General features: G+C 38.8%; 1 protein-coding gene across 6 annotated transcripts in view; it reads right to left on the minus strand.

Annotated features, from left to right (window-relative positions):
• The window catches only part of NMS (neuromedin S), a 46,299-nt gene extending 20,425 nt beyond the window's left edge, over window positions 1-25,874 (minus strand). For all 6 annotated transcript variants that reach the window (XM_049651362.1, XM_049651361.1, XM_049651360.1 and 3 more), the window contains exons 1-2: window positions 25,821-25,874; window positions 7,540-7,644 (exon numbers count right to left, since the gene is read on the minus strand). The gene's annotated coding sequence lies outside the window, so the exon portion shown is untranslated. The remainder of the gene's footprint in view (window positions 1-7,539; window positions 7,645-25,820) is intronic.

Consider the following 25,874-nt stretch of genomic DNA (forward strand, 5'->3'; position numbering starts at 1 on the left):
CATCTTTGGTGTACTTTATCCACTTCTCCAGCAAAGCAACCTGAAACATTGCCTCCTCCTCTCAACAACACCATTTGCTAGTTGATTCTACTGCCCTGTCTGCCTTAAGGAGTTCCCCACATATTCACTTTGCATCATCTACTATTTTTAACCCTCAGAAGGATGGGGGCTCTGTGTTCCAGTCCTATTGCTCTGCCATGGCACTTGGAACAATGATAGTCTTTCACTCATTCATTCATTTCTTTATACATTTATTGAGCTCCAACTATCTGCCAGGCACCAGGGATAGGAAGATTAATAAGAAATCATCTCTGATCTCAAGGAGGTCATACTGTAGCAGGAAAAGCAAACACATCAGTAATTCCCTATGAGGGCATGAGAGCAGTATGTCCTTTATGGGGAAAGCAGGGAAGATTCTACAGTGGAGGTGGCTTCAAAAGGGGGTTTGAAGACCAATTGAATTTGCCCAGCAGAGCAGGCAGAGGAGGGGGAGTAGCCATATGAAAGGTACATAGATGGGAAAACATCAGAGAAAAGTGAAGTTTGGTGCTTCCAGAGGCGGGGGCAGAAGCATGGCTGATAGCTAGAGTAGGAGGAGAGAGAGTTGTGGCATCTTTTGGGAGATTCTTAGGACTATGACAAAGATGTTAAGAGAAACAGAATGAAGGGGTAAAATGGAAGCAGGTTGTCAGGTTGCAGACTTTTAGAGACAGTGGGAAATGAGTGGTATCACTTTTATAAGCTTACTCTTGCCATCTGCAGATGGAGAGCTTGCCACCAGCTGGGTACCTCTGATACTCTGATATTAGAACTTGGCCTTACTTCTGATAGAGAAGGGAAGTGAGAGGGAAAAGAATCATAGTGGTTAGAGACATGGAATGCTATCCTAAAGAGCCAATATGCCATTTCAGGAGTAGGATGTATTGTGTATTAGGAAGTCATCAAAGGTATTGGGGCCTGCCCACAGCTGTAGCTACAGACAGCTTATGTGAGAAGTGAGATCTGAAATGGAAATCTATCAGAAAACATCTGCACGTGAAAAACAGTGAGGGCTAGACCCAAGGTAGCGTCAGCAGGAAGGGAAAGTGGGGGTGGACTGAGACATTTTAACCAGAGAATTGGCAAGAACTGGGGATGACTATCTGGAGGCTGAAGGAAAGGAAGGAGCTGGAGAGGCCTCCAAGGAGTCAGGCCTGTGATGCAGAGCAGAGAGTGGCCTTCTTCACAGAGACTGGAAATGGAGAGAAAACAGTGGGTTGATGTGTGGTATAAGCGCCCGTGGAGGATGCAAACGGAGGTGTCCAGGATGTAGCTGGAGATGAGTGCCTCATGCTTAAGAAAGAGACTGAAGTCATGTGTGTAGACTTAATCATCAGGAGTATGTGTGTGGCGGCTGAAGTCACTAGAGAAATTGAGAACGCTTTGGGAGAATGAAGGGAGTGAAGGAGCATGAGACCCTGGTGAATATCAGTGCTCAAGGGCAGGGAAGGAACAGAAGCCAAGAAGCAATAGTCAGGGAAAATGCCCTGCAGGAGAGGAGTGGATTTCGCAGTTCTGGTCTCACTGGTGACCAGTATCAGTAGGGTCTGGGGTGAGGGTGTGCAGAAGAGGCAGATACAGCCTTTCAGGAAGGATGGAAGGTGAAGGGCCAGGGAACCAGGGGAGCTTTAAAATAAATGAAGGGTGAGGGAGACGCAAACATGTAGATAGGCAGAAGAGAGGAAATGGGGGAGGCAGAGAAATGAATGGAAATTGAGGAGCCAAAGTCATGGAGTAATTAAAAGGGATATAATCATAAGCCAAGAAGAAGGATAAGTCCTCTATTCCTGAAACAGGAGGGAGGGAGGTAAAGACATACTCAGATCTGGAGGTGGTAGGAAGGAATCTGAGCAAGTCACATGATGGGGAACCTCTACCTTCTATGTAAAGAAGAGGCTGAGTTACCTAGTTGGAGGCTGGTGGGAAGAAGCAGGGAGTTAGAGAGGGCAATCAAGCCACTCCTGACACTCACGCTCCGTACCCAATTTGTTAAATTCTCTTCCTACTTTTTTCCTACTCTAAATTTTAAGATTTTTAAGGATGTTAATACAGAGGTGTGCATTATTTCTCACCGTGCTAAGTCAAGGAAATCAAAATCCTGAAATAACAGACCCTCTACTTAGAGGTGAGAGAAATCTCAGCTAGTTAAGAAGAAAATATATCTTCTTCTAACTGAAACAAAACAAAATGAAAACACGAAGAAATATTCTTCTACATCTTTAACTATGCCTGTCAATGTTATTTCTAACTCAGGAGTAATAAAACATCTGAATTTCAGAGATTGTTGCTATAGCTTGTGGATGTAACTATAACTTCCATGAAGGTGGTAATCCTCATTGGTCTTGTTTTAAAATGTGTTATTCTGGTAATATTCCCTACGAGATTTTTTTTTTTTTTCTGAAAAGCATACGTATTGTGAGTCCTCTAAGTCAGAAGAGGGTTATGGACACTTCTCTCATCTCATTTGTGCAAAGGTAGTATTAATAATAATAATAAAACTAAATTCTATGACTCTTTTATCTTGCTTAAACAGTTTGAAAAAATAATTCATGGAAATTAACAATAATAAATGCTTGAGAAGTTATGTGGTAAATGAAAAAAATGGCTAAGGGCAAAGTTAAGGTTAGCATGCTCAATGGGGATGCCCTTACACTGTAACTCCAGGCTGTTCTTCAGTTTTACACAGCCTGAGGGACAGGAGAGGAAGGTTCTGGAAGCTCAAGGCGCTATGGGGGCTCTGGAACTGAGCCAGAGGACTAGGAAGACCTCCTTCTAATCAGACCTTTGACTCTGAGGGTCCTTTCCCAGGCACTGACTGAGGAGAAGCAGCTCCTGGGGGAGCTCCTTGCCCCTCTGGCTATCTTTGGAAGCCGTTAGCAAGGTTTTCTAGTGCACAAAACAGCACTGCTATCTGTTTGCAGAGACAAGCTACCTATCCATCTCAGTAGGATGTCCCTTTGGGTTACTTTCCCAATACTGACAACTGAGTCACAGGGACCCAGACATTGTCTCCGACCAGAGCCTTCCTAGGGCCAAGAATGTTCATATTTGTGTGAGATGCTGGATGGATATGGGGCAGTAATCTGGAAGAGAAGTTAAACACCTGTGGCAATAGAGATCCGATCATTCGCTTTGTGGAGATTACATGCTATCATGGTTTGTAACTTCTGAGGGACATGGATCCTTCCAAGTATGTGAGGAAACGTATGGACTTTCTTTCTTTCCTTCTTTTTTGTTAATAAAGTTTGTTTATTTATTTTGATAGAGAACGCGTGAGCGCACACACACACATGAGGAGGGGCAGAGAGAGGACAGAGAGAATCCCCAAGCAGGCTCCACGCTATCAATACAGAGCTGGACATGTGGATCAATCTCATGACCCTGAAATCATAACCTGAGCCTAAATCAAGAGTTGGCTGCTTAACTGACTGAGCTACCCCGGTGCCCCTAGATTTTTATCTCTGAAAAATGTGATGAGGTTTTTGGGGTGATAGTGGGGTTTGTGGGGCCCAGAGCCAATGGCCAAGAAAGAATTGTTAAAGACGTCTTTGGTGTAAAAAGGTAGATTCTACTAAAGCACGGGGACAAGACCCATGGGCAGGAAGAGCTGCCCTGGAACCATGAGGAGAGACTGGTTTTATACTATGGAGTTGTGGGGAGGTAAAGTCCAGGGGAAATCTTTAGCAAGATTTTCATAAACTAAAGACTCACAGGATACCGGAGGTCTAGCTATTGTCAAGCTAAGTTTGTTTTTCCCTCTAGCAAAGCATTAGCATTAAGACAGTAGGGAGTTCAGGGAGAAAGGTTTCACTCTGTCAGTCTCAAGTATTTGTCAATGGGATGCAGGTGATAAAGAAATTTAATTCTATCTGTCATTTCCTTCTGCCTTTGTTTCCCACATCACTATGGAGGGGTGATGGAGACTTGGGTCCTATAGAACTGAGATCTCTATCAGTTAACCATTTGTTTTCCACTTTCCTTTGTTCTTGGGCAGCCAGGAGTGCCTGAGGAGTATCACACATATCCCATCTGGGTGTGGAGGGTATGGAGGGTGTTTGTGGCCTGTCAGCTTGCCTTATGCTCCCTCATCAAATGCACAGGCATGTCTGGATGTGCAATTTGTCATACTATGTTGGGGGTTCAGGTGCATGGTTCCTTTCCATAGTCCTTGTTCATGAACCCCCAACACATACAACTACTCACCAGCAGTAGAGGATTTCCTCTGAATATAATTCCTAGAGCACATACTTCAGAAACACCTCGGATGTGCACATTTGTGGGTCCATTCCAGACTCTGTGAATCTGAATTGGGGGTGAATCTGCATTGTAAACAAACTTCCCAGGGGATTCTGCAGAAATCTAAGTTTGAGAACCCTAAGTTCAGATCCTAGGTTGAGAATCTCAGTTCAGCAGAATTAAGCATTTTCTCTTATTTGCTCAACAGTTCACTCTCAGCCCTTTTGGGCTCTTTCTGCCTTCTGTCTCTAAACAGCATGATCCTGGATTCTCCTCTCTACATCACCTTAGAGATACTCAGGACATGCAAAGGTTATTGGTGTATATTAATTCTGGAAAAACACTCACAAAGATAAATCTTATGCCCCAAATAAATAAATAATAGAGGACTCCCAAGAAGCCACATGGAATGTCTTGGGTGATCCGTGCCACAGTGGGGACCCATCACAGCTGCTGGCGTCTATATGATCCGCGCACAGCCATCTGTAAAAATATCACTTGTATACTAGCCTAAGCAGCCCTGGTGAATGGAAAGTTTTGAGAAGGCTTTGATGATTACAGTTTGTCACTTACAGAAGCAGTGTGCAAACAACACCCGAGTATTGCTGGCTGCTCTGCTCAATGTGCATCCTGGCCTTTTCATTGACCACTATGAATAATTCTCACTATGCTCCATCTCCCTATTAGTCAGATGTCACAAGCTCATTTTTTCATACCAGAGCCATATTTTAATACCATGTAGCAATGTTCTTCTTCAGGATTCTGTGTTGTTTTTTTTTAAATTTTTTTTATGTTTATTTATTTCTGAGACAGAGACAGAGCATGAGTGGGGGAGGGGCAGAGAGAGAGGGAGACACAGAAGGATTCTGTGTTTTTATTATCCATCATAATACCATAGGAGCATGCTTCCCCAAAGGCACTGAGACACACATATTGACCACTACCAAGGAAGCAATCAGTTCACAGGAAATTAAACTGGACTGTAACCACACATTTATTCCTCCACTTCTCACATTAGTAATTTCCTTTGGAGAGTTTGCTGACCAATTCACAGACTGACTTAGTTTCCTACTGTGAGAAGGCTACAGAATTATTGCAATTATAATCACCTGCTATGATATCTGACACCACCATATTTATCAGAAGGCACAAATCCAAGTCCTGAGCCCATGTCATACAATTAGGCATCAGTATAAAAAGGCTCTGGATTGTGTTATGAATCTTTAAAAACTAGAATGTGTCATCAAAAGGAAAATAAGGATTTAGTTTTCTTTCACTTCAACTCTGAAGCATTTGAACTTTGGACATTTAGAATCCACAAACCAAAATCAAGATGGCCAACATTTGAAGTTGTCTGGTTTTTTTTAAACTTTTTTTAATGTTTATTTATTTTTGAGAGACAGAGACAGAGCATGAGAGAGGAAGGGGCAGAGAGAAAGGGAGACACAGAATCCGAAGCAGGCTCCAGGCTCCAAGGTATTAGCACAGAGCCTAATGTAGGACTTGAACCCACAGACCTTGAAATCATGACCTAAGGCAAAGTCATACGCTTAACCAACTGCGCCATGCAGGTGCCCCTGAAATTGTCTGTTTTACATAAATGATTATATTAGCTATTGTATTCATAGACAGACATTGGTTTTTGCAGGTCTCTGGTGTGGGACATGTTACCAATCATGGGGAGAACTGGTCAATAAATGGAGTTGGGACAACTGTGTCACCTCACATCTCACAGCACGAAAAAATCAAGGAGGCCCAATTAGAAATGGAATAGAAAGTATGCATTGTACCAACACCTTGAAGAGATCACAGGGTCATCCTTAAGTGTTGATGTAACACTTCACACCAAAACCCTCTTAAACTCCAAGATGATATAAAAGGCGGGTTGTCTTGATTCTGTAGCCTCTGGCACTTTTCTCTGCCAGGCTGCTGAGACCCCCAAGTATTTAGGGGCATTTCCACAGTGACAAAGAAATTTGGGAGAGCTGTTTCCTTGAAAGCATGCTTTTACCCTCCTATGATCCTTTGCCCTGGTTGTTGACTGGGTCACTATTAAACAACCAAGAAAGTAACCCAAGCTAAGTGAGGTCACCATTCTCAACAGACTTCTTACCTATATTAGCACTTGTGGTCTGACCTAGCTCAGCTTTCTATATGAAAAAAAAAAAATAGATATGTACTTCCTCATACCATATAAAAATGAACTCCAGGTAGATTAAATATCTAAATGTGAAATTCAAAATTTTAAAACTGGAAGAGAGGCACCTGGGTAGCTCAGTCGGTTAAACATCCGACTTTGGCTCAGGTCATGACCTCACGGTCTGTGAGTTTGAGCCTTGCATCTGGCTCTGTGCTGACAGCTCAGAGCATACAGCCTGCTTCAGATTGTCTCTCTCTCTCTCTGCTCCTCTACCACTCACGCTCTGTCTATCTCAAAAATAAACGTTAAAAAGAATTTAAAACAACTGGAAGAAGGTATGTCATAATGTTTTATTGTTTGAGGGAAAGATGATTTCTTTATAAAGATAGAAATCATTAAAGTACTTATATTATTATAAAAATGTTAAACTCCTATATGATGAACTATGTTATAAATTAAGTTTAAAGACAAGCCACTGTCAGGGAGAACATATTTATAACAGAGCAAACGGGAATTTATATCCAAATACCAATTAACATATGTGCTATGAATTAATAATAGTTAATATACATGAATACACTGTATCCTAAAAATTACTCTACATTTATACAGTAATCCTTTATATGTATTTCTTTCTACAGATAAGGAAACTTAGATGCAAAGGATTTAAATAACTTGTTCAATTTTATACAGCTGGTAATGGCCTGGGCCAGAACTCAGCAAAGGATATAAATAAGCCATTCAGAGAAGAAGTAACCTAACGATCAGTAGACTAGTATTAGAGAAATATAAGTTAAAACAATTAAATACTATTTCACACACATTGGATTGGCACAAATGCTTACCTTGCACAGTTAGTGAGAAAATTAGATATTATGTATTAAAAGCCATTTGGCCAGGACATGATACATAGCAGCGACTCAACACATGACAATGGGTAGTATTTAGGCTCAGTGGGCAGTATTATTATAAAAGACAGTCTGCTTGCTATATATTTGCAGCTTGATGGAAGAGAGAATCGTGAGTTATTGTTTTAGTACATAATTAAGAGACATACTATCATTGTTTCCCATTGGGGAGAAAACCTTAAAGTATTCATTTGCTTGTTAGGAAGACTGACATACCTTACGGGTTACTGTTGGCTTATATATACGTTTTTCTATCAAATCTTCATATTTAATATGTTTTGATAGTCGGCTTGACAGAAAGCAGCATTTCCAGAGGAAGGCCTATGTCACAGAACAATAAACATAAAACAACTTAAAATGATGATACGGAACTAATCCTAACATTCACCCAATAATTTTACAAATCTAGTCTTTCTCATCTTTACCCCATACATACAAAACAAAAAGTGGCTAGTGCTGTTTTTTTAATTATCTTGGAGAGGTTTGGGGAGCCATAGAGGATAGGCAACTTGTCCGTGGTCCTCCCATGGGTTAGTAGCAAATAAAGGCCATGGTAGCTTGTACTGTATCAACTTAGTCAAGCTGTATGGCTAGAATTCCTTCTCCTGTGTGGCCACAAGACAATCCTCCTATGTGGGGCTTGAAAGGAAACAGAAGCCATGTTTATCTATACTCAGAAATATATTTCTACTCCATTTGGTTGTACCAGTTGACCCTTGAACAACACGGGTTAGGAACACCAACACCCCCACTCCCCACACAGTCAAAAATCCACATATAATTTTTTTAAGTTTATTTATTGAGAGAGAAAGAGAGAGAGAGAGTGAGCAAGTGGGGGAGGGGCAGAGAAAGAGGGAGAGAGAGAATCCCAAGCAGGCTCCGTGCTGTCAGCACAGAGCCTGATCTGGGGCTTGAACTCACAAATTATGAGATCACGACCTGAGCCAAAATCAAGAGCCAGACACTTAACCGACTGAGCCATCCAGCACTCCTATAATTTTTGACTCCCCCCAAACTTAACTACTAACAGCTTACTATTGACCAGAAGCATTACAGATAATATAAACCGTTGATTAACATGCATTTTGCATGTTATGTGTTATTACATATACTGTATTCTTACAATTAAAGTAAGCTAGAGAAAAGAAAATGTTATTAAGAAAATCATAAGGGAGAGAGTACTTTTACAGTACTTTACTGTAAAATACCCAGGTATAAGTAAAAGTACTTTTACAGTACTTTACTGTAAAATACCCAGGTATAAGTGGCCCCTCTGTTCAAGGGTCCACTGTGTATTTCTACCTGGTTTGTAGAGAGTCAGGTGTGGTTGCAGACCACGACTGATACCACAGATCTGCCTCCCACCTTGGTGTGAGACAGCAGCCAGACCCACAGCTCTTCTAGTTCCTGCTGGATTCCTCCTTGGGCTTCTGGGCTTTCTACCTCCTACCAGGTACACATTAGCTTTGTGACAACAGGCACAAGTATCTTCTTCAAGTTATCATTGAAGTCAGAGCAGTGAAGTCGGTGAGAAACTGATGTGGCTTTTAGTTCATCCTTGCAGATTCCAGCTTGTCTCTGCTCTCTCTCATTTCAAGCCCTTTCTTTCCTGACTGTCTTCCCTACTGACATCAGGCCCAGCTCCGGATGCGGAGATAACCTCTGTGTATAAGCTATTTAACTAGCTCCCACAATTTTGTAAGGCCAAATCCCTGTAATACATCCCATTCCTACTGGTATGCTTCTCTGATTGAACTCAAGAAGGAAATACTGAGATTCTTCCATATTCAATAACCATAATCATGGTTAATATTCTGTTGAATACCTTCCTATCTATGCTGCAGATGAGGTGATTCAAAAACAATTAAACAGTTTTTTAAATGTCATCCAAGTCAGATAGCTGGAAATTCTCACAGCAAGTGTCCATAGTCACTCATCTTTCAATTGCTCTAATGCAATTTATAAAGCAATAGCTTCTATTTTTCAGTATTACAAACAAAAAGCATAGACTTTTTTTAAAGAAGTTGTTTTAAACTGCAGATAAGCCAAAAAATATAATCACCTATAATCCCCACTCCAAGAGATAACAACCGTCAACATCTGGTATTTATCCCTTCTGGTATTTTATCAAAGCATACAGTATATAATATACAATGTGCCCTTTAAAAAAATTGAATTACATCACATATAATATTTGTATCTTTAAAATATAGTAGGGGGTGCCTGGGTGGCTCAGTTGATTAAGTGTCCGACTTCAGCTCACGTCATGATCTTGCATGAAATCTTTGTGAGTTCGAACCTCATGTTGGGCTCTGTGCTGACAGCTCAGAGCCTGGAGCCTGCTTTGGATTCTGTGTCTTCCTCTCTCTCCCCCTTCCCTGCCCAGCTCTGTCTCTCCCTCTCTCAAAAATAAATAAACATTAAAAAATCAAATTAAAATATAGTAGGAATGTTTTCTATAGAATGAAATATTCATCAGAAGCATCATTTTTGGCCTTATCATATTCCAATATAACAAACTTACATTACCTAATTGAGAATATTTAGGCTTTTTGTAGTTTTTATAGAACTCTAAGCAATATTACAATAGACATCCTTATAATTAAAGCTTCACAAATGTAAATAGTTATTTCCTTAGAGCAAATCCCTAGATATGGAAATGCTGAATCAAAGGACTGCAAAATGATGTCTTCTGAAGCAAATTTTCTGACTTCCAACAACCAAGACCATGTCCTGCTCCTTCCTAAAAATTTGGTACTGCAATTAACTAGGCCAGTTTTTATCCCACTGTGTGCCATGAGTCAAGCAATATCTACATCAGGAGGTTAAATTACTCTTTATAGGACATTTCATATGTGATAAAATGACTCAGAATTAGAGAGGCAAAACAACCCAGCTCCACATTCCATTTGTCAATAATTCTATTCTGCCCTCTTTTCATATTATACATTTTGAGTCTCCAGGGCTTGGCTTTTTTCTTAGTGCTAATGCAATTCTAGTGCTGAGCCTTGAGAATGTAGGCCCTTCTAGCAGTGGGTGAGAGACAACCCATCCCAAAAAGAAAAGAGGAAAGCATCTTTGTTATCTCCATGCCTCTGGAAAAACAGATTATTTGGCATAATAAAGCTATTCTTACAGATGTAACTGGACTGCAGAAACTTTTACTTTTTTTTTTTTTTTCAACGTTTTTTATTTATTTTTGGGACAGAGAGAGACAGAGCATGAACGGGGGAGGGGCAGAGAGAGAGGGAGACACAGAATCGGAAACAGGCTCCAGGCTCCGAGCCATCAGCCCAGAGCCTGACGCGGGGCTCGAACTCACGGACCGCAAGATCGTGACCTGGCTGAAGTCGGACGCTTAACCGACTGCGCCATCCAGGTGCCCCTCTTTTTTTTTAAGTTTTTTTTTTTATTTTGAGAGAGACAGAGTCAGTGTGAGCGGGGGAGGGGGGGGGGGGGGGGAAATCCCAAGCAGGCTCTTTGCTGCCAGCTGTGGAGTCCTATGTGGGGCTCAAACCCATGAACTGTGAGATGATGACCTGAGCTGAAACCAAGAGTCAGAAGCTTAACCAACTGAGCCACCCAGGTGCCCTGAAAGTAAACTTTTATATCAAAAGTACATAATTCTAATTGGTTGTCTTAATGTTTTGCCATGATTATAATAGCATTTCAATTTTCTGGAAAGTTTTAATATATTGGGTTTTATTAAGACAAAAGAGGATCATTGTCATGTCCTTATTTGCCCACAGACCTTATGAATAAGCAACACTTAATAGCTCATATCTTACAAGAATTCAAGATGCCATTTCATAGTTCTTATAGAAGCAGGGAAGAATCAAAATGTGCTTCCACAAGGCTGCTTTTAGGCAATAGGCTTGAGCAATGGAAAACCGAGGAAGGTAAAAGGACCCACAAGCTACCACCAGGCTGAATGCAAATAGGCTTATTGAGTGATTGACTTCAGTATAGCCATAGGCCCCAGTTGACAAATGGGCTACTTACAACAGGGCATAGTTACCAAAAAAGGAAAATTCCATTTGTTCCCATACTTCCTCACTCCCTCCCATAACTATAGAACCCCCCCCCCCCAACACTGCCTCCTGGCAGACTTTCCTTTGCTGTCCTGCCCACTACTCCCTTACAATGTATTCAATACATTGCTATCTCCTTTGTTCTGCCTTGGGCAAATTCTTTCACTGCCTGCATGGCCGCCTCCACCTGTTGGGGTCACACCACAGTCTCCTGGTAAAAGCTATTTCATAAGATAATGCCAAAAGATGTTTTGTTAGATATATTTTAAATAAGAAATGATTTGGGAAATTGTGACTATTGTTCTGATAGTCACAAAATTATGCTGCCATACTCCTCAAGCTGAAAGAAATTAAATAGAACAAATCAAACAGAACCATTGAATTATTGACACCAGCAGGCCAGACCCAGATGGGGTCCTGCAGGAAGAGGGTCCTTGACTTTGTGAAGGATGGAAATCAAATGCAAACCAGCAGGAAGTGAGAGCAGAGTTTATTGAACATACAGAGAGAATAGATGAAGATGAAGCATCTGGGATACATGGAAAGGAGCATGTGTCTGATCTTTGTTCAGAGTCTGGGGGTTTTTATTGAGGATTGTGATCCAGTGAATTTGTCCTTTCAGGCATCCAAGAACAAGTTAGAACATAGTCGAGGGCCCAAGTGTTATTCCTTGGAGGCAGAGGGCCATGGTGCTGAGCCCTCTAGTATCTGTGGTCTGGAATATGCATATGACAGCTTCCTCTGATCATTCTCACCTGGTCCTTCCTTAGATGTTATCTATTCCAGAGAAATCATTAACTCCTGTCCCTTACAAGGAGGACATATGCTATTTGCATTACAAGGCATGTGTAAAGTGGGGGTGCAGGTCCTAGTAAGGAATAGAAGCAGGAAAAGGAGCAAAATGTAGGTTTTTATGGAGTCTTAAAACCATATGACTTGGAATGACTTGACAGGTAAGTATTCTGTCAAAACTTATAGAAAGTAGCCAAAGTTGTACTTAAAGGGATATTTACAGCTTTAAATGTAAATATTAGAAAAGCTGAAAATAAATGATTTAAGCTTCTATCTTAAAAAGAACGGCACCTCGGATGCCTGGGTGGCTTAGTTGGTTAAGCATCTGACTCATGATTTCGGCTCAGGTCATGATCTCACAGTTCATGAGTTCAAGCCCTGAATCAGGCTCTGTGCTGATGGCATGGAGCCTGCTTCGGATTCTCTCTCTCCCTCTCTCTCTCTCTGCCCCTCCCCTGCTTGCTCTCTATCTCTCTCTCAAAATAAATAAAAATAAACTTAAAAAAAAGAACAGAAAATAATAAAAAGGAAGAAAAAAGATAAAGGCAGAAATCAATAAAATAGAAAGCAGACATGCAACAGAAGAAATCAATAAGATCAACAAATCAAAATTTTTTAAAAATAATAACAATAAAGTATAAACATTAGCAAGATTGGGCAGGAAAAAAAGAAAGAAAACACAAATGACCAGTATGAAATGAAAAGGGAGATGTTAATGTAGATTCCACAAATATTAAAAAAAGATAAGATACTATGAATAACTTTATGCAAATAAATTTGAAAAGTCAGATGAAATGGAAAATTTCCCCCAAAACACAACTAACCAAAAGATAACTAACCAACTTATATAAAAAAAATTAAAATTCTAAATAGCCTTATATCTGTTAAAAAATTGAATCTGTAATTAACCCATTTTAATGCTTCTAGTAATAGTGTTCCAGATCAGTGACTTTAAAACTGTTTTGACCAGGGGTGCCTAAATGGCTCAGTCAGTAAAGTGTCCAACTTCAGCTCAGGTCACGATCTCCAGTTTGTGAGTTTGAGCCCCATATTGGGCTCTGTGCTGGCTGCTCAGAGCCTGGAGCCTGCTTCAGATTCTGTGTCTCCCTCTCTCTCTGTCCCTCCCCTGCTTGCACTCTTTCTCTCTCTCTCAAAAATAAAGTAAACATTTTTTTAAACCATTTTGACCAAAACAATAGGAAATAAATTTTATATTGTGACCCACTGGACATAGATGTATGAGTATAGGTGTGTATGAAATAAAAGTTTTATGGAACAATCCTTACTGTTGTTGAAAATTTCCTATGCCCTTCAAGGCCCTTCTACCTGGTCTAAGATCAAGTTGACTAGACACAGATTAATAGGAAAAAGTCAAATTTAATAGCACACACACAGGGAATCCACACAGACATGGAAATTCCAAAGACAATGAGGCAACATGACACTTACATGAGCTAAGGAGACGGGTAGGACTCTGAGGATACAAAAGGGAGAAAGAACATTAGCAGGAAGGTATAAGGAGATGTTTGGAAAACATAGGTACCCTATTATGCAGACAAATTTCTTGGGTAAAGAAGAATCTCTATTAATAGCTCTCTTCCTTGTACTAGCAGACAGTTAATGGAGAGATAAAGAGCCTTTTCCTGAATCTGCTGGGTTTGATTGTTTTAACTCAAAATAATGTCCATGCCAAAATGGCCTAATCTTAATATGAGGGAACCACTCTGTTACTTTATTTCTCTTCATTTTTCAAATGATGGTTGTGAAGCACTAAATTGATTCTTGTGACCCACTAAAAGGTTGCTGTGTGCAGTATGAAGAACGTTGCTTACATATAGTATTCATTATATAAACGTTTGCTATATATATTACTATTATTATTCATCTATGGATCTCCAGCACTTGCATAATACTTGGCACATAGTAAGCATTTGATAAATGTCTGTAGAACTAATCTCGTTATTAATGGGCTTTAAGAGAGTGGTCTCAACAGAAAGTTGTAAGTAGTATCCCCTCTTAAAACATTCTTTTCTTTAACTTCTACTAGGAACTAGGGTATCACCTACATCCATGTCTGTCTCTTATAATCAATAGCAAAAGAAATTTGCCAGCCACCAGAATGAAGAGAAGGCTGTCACGTAGTTGTCATTGGCTACACATGTATAAACTCACTCATTCAGGTAAGGCATCTGTTCATTCCACTGTCATCTCAGTTAAGCAAATTACTTTGGTGGCCCCAAATGTGGCTGAATTTTAACTTGAATTTGGATTACCAACTTTCATAAACAAAGAAAAGGCATACCACCATGATGCAGTATTGAAACTGAGTCTTTGGTATACAAAGCAAGTCAATTCAAGGCAGAGGAAGTTATCAAACCTCTCAAATCACAGAATTTCCAAAGGTAGGTAAGGTTTTTGCAACCAGTGCATACATTGCAATAGTCTATTCCAGTCCATTGAACTACTGTCTGTCAAAAGCCTCTGGCCAACATTGAAGAAGAGCTTTTGAACAACCAGTCACAAGTGATTCAATTAAGGCAAGGGAAAACAAAACAGATTTTGACCAAATGGAAAATACAAATAAAACACTAGTATTCTTCGGTGTGTTTCAAATCACTAAATCCTAAGACTTTTCAAGTAATCAAGATCAAGAGCATAGGTTAATAATGGCAGCCTATTTGCCAGAGACTCTTGAGACTCTGGAAACAAAAGGGGGGTTAGGCCAAAACTGAATGTGGTGCTGAAAAAGAAAGCGTATGTAATCAATCATATGGATGCATGATTACTATTTTCACTTTGTAAAAAGAGTTTTAGTACAATTAATGTAGCATTTCTCTGTCCTGTCCACAAAAGTAAATATAAATTAACATAGTGTAACTGGGGCACAGGGATACAACAGCATCTGGCTCCCAAACAGACCAGGTTCGGCCCACTCATTCCTGCTGACAAAATCCAAAGCCAGAGACATGAGTGGCAGTGAAACAAGAAAGGAATTTATTTCAGTAACACTAACAACACTGGGAAGACATCAGACTAACATCTCAAAGACCATCTCCAAAGTGCTGGAAATATTTCTAGGTTTACATAAGGGAAATGTGGGACAAAGGTCGGTAGGTTCATGCAGCTTGGCAGTAAAGGTCAGGCCTAATATGTGGGGTCTTGCTGGCATCAGGGGGGTCTCTATTGCTTGAGGGAATAGTGTCAGTTCCCATCACAGGATGCTGTACCCACACAGTCTTTTGCCTGAGTTAAGAGATAAGCTGGAAAGAACTTAATCAATTAGAAGGTACAGACTGAAGTCAAAATGGAAGGGGTTGAAGTCCTCTCTCAAAAGCATTTTTCAGTCAGTGGCACTTAAGCACTAAGGCTATCCAGTAATTCAGGGCCTTAATTAGACAAGTATTCCCAAACTTGGCTGCTCACTGGAATCATCTGAGGAGATTTTAAATATTAGGGTCCGGGCTTTACCTAGTGAATGAGAATCTCTAGGGGAGAGAGCCACTGATGTGAATTATCTTTACACTGATCCCTGATGATCAGCCAGGTTTGAGAGTCAACAGTAGCTGGGAACCAAATAGTGCTCTCGTGGTTTGAAGAATCAATGCACCTCCCTAACTTATTACTAGCGGAAGATTTGGATGGTAAATAAAATAGAGCATATGCATGGTGAATTTCCAACCTTCCACCTGATGTAAGAGCTTTTCTGATAACGATCCTAAAACAATCTTTAGTATAAGACATCAGGAGTTTGTTCATTCTTGATACTTACAGTCAATTCATGTTTTTTATTAACACATCTTGTCTGACCAAGATACATTTTTCCCATGCTTTATGAACTCAATACCAGAAGTGCAGGCCAATTTTTCAAAGTGCCACTCTAGCACTATGTTGCATTCTGAGTAGCATTGTATGAAAAAAGATAATAGTAACTTTAATTGGCAGTTTCCTTATCATAAGAGATGTAAAAGTAGGTCCCATCTTGCCATGATTGGAAAGAAAATAATAATTGTGTTTTCAACCAACTGGATGGGTAATTACCTAACCGTATGTCACATAGACAAAAAAATTTGTCTTTTTTTTTCTCCTTATGTCTCCATATTATTTTCTTCTTAGATGAATGCTTCTGACATTTTTCTTTCCATACTTTGCTATTTTCATTACAGGACTTAAACCCAGATATAAATGTACATCCCCCACAACAACTCTTTACAGATTCAGATCTAGCTTCCATAGAATAATTGGCTATTAAAGCTGGAAGGGAACACAGCAGTTATTCAAAATAACATATTGGTTTCATATTAGAAAACTGGGGCTCAGAAGTTGATTTACCAGACTCTACATGAAAGCCAGATTGGAAATCACATCTCCTATTAGCTGAGCATTTTTCCATCTACTATTCTGTTCAACAGATACATACAATGAGGTGAACTGCAATATAAGGGAGGGTATTTTTCTAAATCACTACACATTCACATTTTTAATTAACCTTTTTATTGAGATATAATTCACATACCCTAAAACTCATCCACTTAAAGTTCAATGGCTTTTAGTATGTTCACAGAGTTGTAGAGCAATCACCACAATCTAATTCTAGAATATTTTCATTGCCCCCCAAAAGAAACCCTGTATCTAATACTCACTCCCAATTCCTGACCTTCACTCCAGCCCCAGGCAACCACTATTCCACTTTCTGTCACTACAGATTTGCCTATTTCGGACATTTCATTTAAATGGAGTCATACAACATGTTGTCCTTTGTATCTGGCTTCTTTCAATTTAACATGTTTTCAAGGTTCATCCATATCATTCCTTCTTCTTTTTTTTTTTCCCAAGTCATATTCCACTGTATGGATATACCACAATTTGTTAATTCATTCACCATTTGATGGAGATGTTTCTACTCTTAGGCTATTATAAATAGTGATGTGAACATTTATGTACAAGTTTTTCTGTAGGCTTGTTTTCATTTCTCTTGGGTACACACTCAGGAGTGAAATTGCTGGGTTATATGGGAACCCTAAGTTTAACATTTGAGGAACCGCCAACTAGTTTCTGATGCAACAGCACCATTTTATATTCTTACCAGTAATGTATGAGTGTTGCATTTCTCCACAACTCATCAGCACTTGTTATTGTCTTTTCTGATTGTAGCCATTCCAGTTGGTGTTAAGTGGTATGTTCTTGTGATTTTGATCTTAAGTTCCCTACTGATTAGTGATGTTGAGCATCTTTTCATGCACTTATTGGTCATTTGCATATCTTCTTTGGAGAAATGTCTATTCAGATCCTTTGTGCATTTTTATTGAGTTTTTTTTTTGTCTATTATGGAATTGTAGGAGTTCTGTACATATTCTAGACACTAGTCCCTTAACAGGTATATATGACTTGCAACAATTTTCTTCCATTATATGGACTGTCTTTTCATGTTCTTGATAGTGTTCTTTAAAGCACAACATTTTTAAAATTTTAATGAAAAAAATTCTTTTTTTGACCTTGTGTTCTTGGTGTCATATCTAAGAAACTATTGTCTAATTCAAGGTTACAAAGATTTATGCCTATTTTTCTGCTAGCTTTTTTTTTTTTAAGTTTTAACTCTTGCAGTTATATCTATGGTCCATTTTGAGTGAAGTTTTGAATACGTTATGACAGAGGTGTTTAAATCCATTCTTCTTCATGTGGATATCCAGTCATCTGACACCATTTGTAGAAAATACAATTCTGTTTCCATTAACTGTCTTAGCAACCTTGTCATAAATCTATTGCCCATAAATGTGAGGGTTTACTTCTGGACTCTCGATTCTACTCCATTGATCTATATGTCTATTCTAATGCCTGTACCACATTCTCTTGATTACTGTAGCTTTGTAGTAAGTTTTAAGATTGGGAAATGTGATTCCTCTCACTTTGATCTTATTTTTCAAGATTGTTTTGGCTACTCTGAGTTTCTTGAATATCCATGCAAACTTGAGGGTCACATTGGCAATTTTTGCAAAGAAGTCATCTGGAATTTTGATGAGGACTGCAATGAATCTGCAGGTCATTTGGAGAGTACTACCATCTTAACAATATTAAATTTCCTGATACATGAACATGGGATGTCTCTGCACTTATTTAGGTGTTCTTTAATTCCTTTCAAAAATGTTTATAGTTTTCAGAGTATTATACCTCTTTTGTTAAATATATCTCCAAGAATTGTATTCCTTTAGATGCTATTATAAACAGAATTGTTTTCTTAATTTCATTTTTGGATTGTTCATTGCTAGTCTATAAAAATACAGTTGATTTTTGTAGGTTGGTCTCATATACTGTAACTTTGTTCAATTCATTTTAGTTCTAATAGTTTAGTGGAGTCCTTAGGATTTTCTATATGCAAGATCATGTCATCTAAAATAGAAATAGTTTTATTTATCCCTTTCCAGTATGGATACTATTTTTTTTTTTTTTTTTTTTTGTTGCCTAACTGTCCTACCTGGAACCTCCAGTAAAATGTTGAGTAGAAATAATAAAAGCAGACATCTTGTCTAGTTTCTGATCTTGGGGGAAAGCTTTCAGTCTTTCACTATTTTAAGTACGATGCTATCTGTGGGGTTTTGTAAATGCCACTTACCAAGTTAAGTAAGTTCCCTTCTATTCCAGTGTGTTGCATGCATTTCTCATAAAAGGGAGTTGCATTTTGTCAAATGCTTTTTCTGCTTCTATTTAGTCATGTGACTTGTCTTTATTCTATTGACATGGTATATTACATTAATTGATTTTCAGATGCTAAAGCAATCTTGTATTCCTGAGATATATCCCACTTGGGCATGGGGTATAATCCTTTATATATGTTGCTGGATTCAATTTGTATGTTTTTGAGGATTTTTGTGTTTGTAGTCATAAGAATATTGGTCTGTAGTTTTCTTGTGATGCCTATTTCTAGTTTTGGTTTCAGGGTAATATTGGCCTCACAGAATGAGTTGAGGTGTATTCCATCCTCTTCCATTTTTTCAAAGAAACTGTGAAGGATTGGTATTAATTCTTCTTTAAATGTAGAATTCAACAGTAAAATTACCTGGGCTTAGACTTTTCCTTGTTGGAAGTTTTAAAACCATTAATTTAATCTCTTACTTGCTATTGGTCCATTCAGATTTTCTTCTTGAGTCAATTTTAGATAGTTTGTGTCTCTCTAGGAATTTGTCCATTATGTAAGGTTATATAATTGGTTGGCATACAAATGTTCAAGTATTCACTTATAATCCTTTTGATTTCTCCAACGATTATAGTCTTGGTAGTAATGTCTCCCCTCTCATTCCTGATTTTAGTAATTTTATTCCTCTCTCTTTTTTTTCTTGGTCAGTCTAGAAAAAGGTGTATCAATTCGGTTGATCTTTTCAAGGAACGAATTTTTTGTTATTCTCTCCATTGTTTTTCAATTTTCTCTTTCATTTATTTCCACTTCAATATTTGTTATTTCCTTCCTTTTTCTTGATTTGGGTTTAGCTGGTTGTTCTTTTGCTAGTTTCATAAAGTAAAACATTAGGTTAAATTTTGAGATCTTTTTCTTTTGTAACGTTCCCATTTATAGCTATACATTTCTGAGTTCTGCTTTCAGTATATTCCATAAGTTCAGGTATGCTGTGCTTTTGTTTCCATTCATTTGAAAGTATTTTCTAATGTCTTGTGATTTCTTCTTTGACCCATTGGTTATTGTGTTGTTCAATTTAATTTGTATATTTCTCAAATTTCCTCATGTTACTGACTTCTAAATTCCATTATGGTTAGAGAACTTTCTTTGCATAATTTCGACCCTTTTAAATGTATTGAGGCTTGTTTTACAGCTTAGCATATAGGATATATATCCTGAAGAATGCTCCATGTATCCTTGAGACAAATGTGTATTCTGCTGTTAGTGGGTGGAATGTTCCACAGATGTCTATGAGGTCTGATGTTTATAAATGAGAAAAATGAGATACCTTTGGGATTGGTGGATTACTCAGTGTTGCATATCACTTGGTCACAGAAGTGTAACTATAAGGGTGAATCATGTAAAACTGACATTCTTGAACATCAAAAACTAATGATTATCAGCAATTTCTTATAGTTCAACTTCACAGAACCTAAGTCTCCTGACTTTCAGTCCAGTGTGCTTATCACTTAACTAGAATATTATATTAGGATAGGCTGTGCTTCGTAAGGCACATACCATGAACTATTCTTGGCTTACCACAATGAATACTGATTTCATGTTTGTCTTATTCTATGCAGGTACTGTAATTTTCCTCCAAATGGTGACTTAGCAATCACAGCTGCTTCTATTCTGTGTGTTGCCTTCTAGGACATGTGTCAGGGGAAGAAAACTTCAGGATCATATGGCATGTTCCCAATGGTGAGCCCTATGGGTGGCTTAGATCACTTTTGTGTATATTCATTGGCTTAGTCATATGGCCCAATCTTACTCTGTGTGGTCACCTTACTTCCAATACAATTTTCTATCCCTAGGCAATTACATTGAGAATATAGTCTAACCTGACAGTAGGATGTGTCTTCCCACCTCAACAGCTCAGCACCTCTTTGGTTTTTCTCATTTTAATAATATTTAAAATGTGTTTTCAACAATTCAAAATGTAGGTCTTAAAGAGGTCTCAGAATTAAAATATGAGGGGCACCTGGGTGGCTCAGTCGGTTAAGTGTCCAACTCTTTTGATTTCAGCTCAGGTCATGATCTAACAGTTCCCGTGTCTGTGCACTGACAGTGTGGAGCCTGCTTGGAATTTTCTCCCTCTGCTTGTTCTCTCTCGTTCTCTCTCTCTCTCTCTCTCTCAATAAATAAATAAACTTAAAAAAAGAATTAAAATATGAAAAAAATCTTCTGGTGACTTTTTCCTAATGTGAAGCTCTATCATATTTTACCTAGTTTAGGAGAAGATATTAACAAGAAAAAACAACCCCCCATAAAGACCATAATAAACTCATTAGAGGTTTTCTGAGGGCCACAGCATAAAAGACAGTCTATTTCCCTCCACCATCTGCTGGTAAACAAACAAACAAACAAACAACTTTTGAATTACATGGCCCTCTATAAATTGGAAAGGGCCATCAACTTGGCGGGTCTGTATAATTCCTATCTCTACACATCTCCTAAGAGCCCTCTTAGTAACCGAACAATTTCACAGTTCTAGAACTACTTAGAGATGCCTGGTTGTGGCCACTACAGCTCTCCTAAAGCCTTAACCTGGGAAAAATCTCATTTCAACTCTGTTTAAGTATCTCCTCATACACCCACCAAGGGAGTCAAGTGCAATTTTTCAATAGGCTCGGGAATAGGAACTTGGATGTGTGCTCTCTATATGCAATTTTCCATTGCCTTTAAATTCCAGGATGGCTGAGAAATAATTTCCAAACACATTCTTTTAAAGAAAACCCAAGGAGGTCTGTGAGTAGCTGATGTCAACTGTGAACACTGAGATGAGAACTCAGGAAGGGGCTAGCCAGTATTGTGGCAACCGTCTCTGGCCAGGGCCCTGACGTGGAAAAAGCAGGAGCCTCTCTGTGGTTTAGTGAGGAGCTCGGGAAGTCCAAAGAAGGAAAACAATTTCAATTTCTAGGATCTGACACTAACAGACCCCAAGTCCATTTTGTGCTTAACCCAAAATGAAGTATTGAGAGAAATTTATAAAATCTTAGTACCACAGAATGGTCAGAGGAACTGGCAAATTTTTACTCTCATAGGAGAATGGTTTTTCATGTAACCCATAACCCCATAAAAGGCATCTAGGTTTCTCTAGATGCATCTATTTGTTTATTCCACTGGTTTGGTTCCAACAGGTGGCAATATTTTGAGCCAGTGGTTAACTTCTGTTATTCCCTAGTCTTACCTCTGGCCTTGACTTTAAAGATATACATTTTACGGTTGTGGAAGGTAAAAGAATCTGGTATGTTTTTATCATTAAGGACTTGAATTTCTTTTAAACAGCAGTTCTCAAACATTTTGATCTGAGGATTCATTTACACTCTTAAAAATGATCAAGGAACTCCAAAGAGCTTTTGTTAATCTGGATTATAACTATTCAAGTTTATGGTATTAGTAATAAAAACTGAGAAATTTAAAACATTAATTCATTTGAAGATAATAATATTCCCATGTTATAGGGTACCATAAATAACAATCTTAAAGAGAAACAGCTATATTTTCCAAAACAAATATTTAGCTTTTTTTTTTTTTGCAAATCTCTTTAATGTCTCAGTTAGAAGATAGTTGGATTCATATACACTGTCCTTTCTACATTCAATCTGCTGCAATGTTATTTTGGTGAAAGAATATAAAGAAAATCCTTCCTCATGCAGAAAAGTAGACAAGGAAGAAGTATTTTCATAATCTTTTCAGATAATTTTGCGTGTTTTTCTTTAACACTAAACCCAAACTCAGCTAGTGGTAGTTTCTTAAAGTTTAATGCAGTGTGGAATCTAAGACCCTATCATGAACTTCTCATACTCTGTGACATTAAAATTCATCAGCCTGGATGTTCTCCAACATCAAAAATCAATTCTCTGATTCTCCAGACACTAACTGAATATCCTACAATTTAACTTTATTTTGAGACTCCCTGGAGTTAGTGGCAAACTCCACAGGATTAAGGGCTCAGTCTCACAAGGACATTCCCACTTTATTTATTTATTTTTAAATGTTTATTTATTTTTGAATGAGAGCGAGAGAGACCAAGTGCGAGTTGGGGAGGGGCAGACAGAGGGAGACAGAATCTGAAGCAGGCTCCATGCTCTGAGCTGTCAGCCCACAGCCTGATGTGGGGCTCAATCCTATGAACTGTGAGATCATGACCTGAGCCGGTCAGACCCTTAACCAACTGACTGAGTCACCCAGGCGCCCCAGGACATTCCCACTTTAGATGCCAGTCACAAATATTGGGTCTCCAAGTTACCTGTATCTCTTTCTGACTTGGCTACAAATCAGAGGTTCCCATGACCCCCACTCCCACCCTCAGTTTTGATTATACTATGATGGCTCACAAAACTCAGGGCAACAGTTTACTTATTAGTGATTTATTATAAAGGATACAACTCAGGAACAGCCAAATGGAAGAGATTCTTAGGTCAAGGCTGTCTGTGTGCACAGAGCTTCCATGCCATCTCCACATGGCCACCCTTCCAGCACCTCGATAGCTTACCCACATGGAAGCTCTCCAAACCCTATGATTTAAGTGTTTTTATGGAGGTTTCATCCCACAGGCAGGATGATTAAGTCATTCTCCAGCCCCACACCTCCCCCCAGAGGTTGGGGGGAGAGGTGGGGCTGAAAGTCCCAGGTTTCTAATCAAGGTTTGGTCTTTGTGGTGACCAATCCCCATCTGAAGCTAGCTAGAGTTGACTGATTAGAACAAAAAATACTATCACCCAGGAAATTCCAAAAGATTTAGGAGCTTTGTGTCAGGAACCAGGAACAAAGGCTAAATATTAGAACAAAAGATGTTCCTGTCACCCCTATCTTTGTGGAAATTACAAAGTTTTAGGAGCTCTGTGTCAAGAAATCAGGGAAACGGCCAAATATATAACATACAGATATTTCTTATTCAGCCACAATCTATCAATATTCAATATACCAAGAAAGAAAGAAAAGAGAGTAAGAAAGAAAAGGTTTTAGCATCACCACTGATTTAATCAGAAAAAAATCTTTAAATATTGGGATACTGTCAAACTCCTAGTGGCAGATACAGGTTTTCCAAAAGCTTGAATTTTCACTTGAAAGCCTGAATTTTATCACTGGCAATAGATAGCATCAGTTGTTTTCCTGAAGTGACAGGTTCATTTCATTCATTTTGGAGAAAATGTCTGCCAAATACCCAAGTCTGTGTAACCACAGTTTGTCTGTCAGCTCTTCTTTCAAGTAAAAATGGTGTTCCATGAAAAAAAAGTATCACAAACCACCATGAAGAGCTTCGCCTGCAGACAACCACCAATCTCATTTTATTCCACTGCCAAGGTTCATGCTAAGTGGCATCAATTTTACCCACCATTACTTTTGTGTCATCAGAAAAAAATGTCTAAATAGTGAAGACAACTAATGTCTTAGCATTAATGGGAAAACAGTCTAAGGCATTACAGACCCAGGGGTCCAAGAATCACACTTTGAGAACCACTGCATTAGAAACTATCCTTCTGTTATAGAGACTAAATAATGCTTTCCTGAAGTTCATTTATAGAAACAAAAAGAACTAGAATTACTTGCAAATACCCTAAGAAAAATACTCAGTCATTTTTGTCACCAATGTGTAAACCCCTAGAAAGAACTGTATCTTTTAATATTTGAACAGCACACTGGGAATGCAATAAATAATAACAATGAAAGTAGTTTATGTTTATTGTAATATTTACCACTGGGAGAGAATTGTGCTATGTATTTTAAAGGCATTATCTCCAATATTGTATAGTACCATATCCTCACTTTATAGATGAGGAAAATGGGACACATATGGGAAAAGAACTTGACAGGGTCACAAGCTGTATGTGGTACAGTAAAGATCTGAACACACAAGGCCTAATTCCTAGAGCTTGGTTGGACCCATAAACCCTGGATTATGTTCTATGTCTCATCTAAACTCCAAATTTCTTATTGTGTATCTCCCACGTATGTATGACCATTTAAATCTTCAAGGAGAAACCACATGTCTCATGTCAACCACAGTGCCTAAAGTAAGGGCTTAATAAATACTGGGATGAGTGACCAAAGGACCAAGTAAACCACCTTGCTATCTTTAAGCCACGATGGTTGGTAATCATGTAAAAAGTGAAATTCTGATGTGGTAGGGTCCCCTTTCTAAGGAGAGAAAAAAAGAGAGAAAAGGGGAAAAAAAAACCCAAAAAACTTCAAGGTAAGCTGGCTATGCACCTAAGTGACAACATCCCTCATGACCTTGTAAACTGAGATTACTTAATCAGACTGTTACCAAAGAAATACAAAGTGTATTTAAAAACTATGCCACTGGACGTTGGGGGGCTCAGTTCTTTGGGTACACAACCAACTGAGCGGTGCCAGCAGGAATAAAGTTGCTTCCTGGAAAGAAATGCCTCGTTGTCACCGCTCTGTGTGAGAATCCTGCTACACGGAAATGGTGAGCTCCATCCATATTCTATTTAACTCATTAGGAAGGGCACCCACAGGGTAGACCAAAAGAGGCTGGCTCCTTAAAAGCTTGATAAGTTTTATGTATTCATGTGTGTGCGGGTGTGTGCACACATATCTCTATTACCCCATTTGCTAAAAAGATACACATATAGTTAAGACAGTTAACAAACAGGTAAGTTAGACCAAAACAAAACTAGTTTATCTTTTCCAGGGCAATAAAACCCCCAACAGCTTTGGGGTTGACTTCTAGACCAGGCTCTAAACCCTAAAGTCCTATCCATTTCTGCAGATTAAGAAGTCACAGTGCTCTAGGGCTGTACACTGTTCTGGCCTTTATCAGTTGCGTATTAATCAACTACACCTAGACAACAAAATTACATTCCCCAGACTATCAGCAGAGTGAGGTCCGCGAAGAACTAAAGGTCAAGCTTTTACAAAGTAGACTGATCAGAAAATGCTGGCAAGTATCCCAAACTCAAGCAGTTTTGTCTTTTTCCAAGTTTGGCCTTTCTTCGTTTTCCCAGGTTTGGGATTTTTTTCGTTCTCAAACATTATACCTGTTTTCTGGATGTCGGCCGCACGTTTCTCTGTAATTTCCTGGGATGGAATTT

The sequence above is a fragment of the Panthera uncia genome (genome assembly GCF_023721935.1).
Source record: "Panthera uncia isolate 11264 chromosome A3 unlocalized genomic scaffold, Puncia_PCG_1.0 HiC_scaffold_11, whole genome shotgun sequence".
NCBI lineage: Eukaryota > Metazoa > Chordata > Mammalia > Carnivora > Felidae > Panthera > Panthera uncia.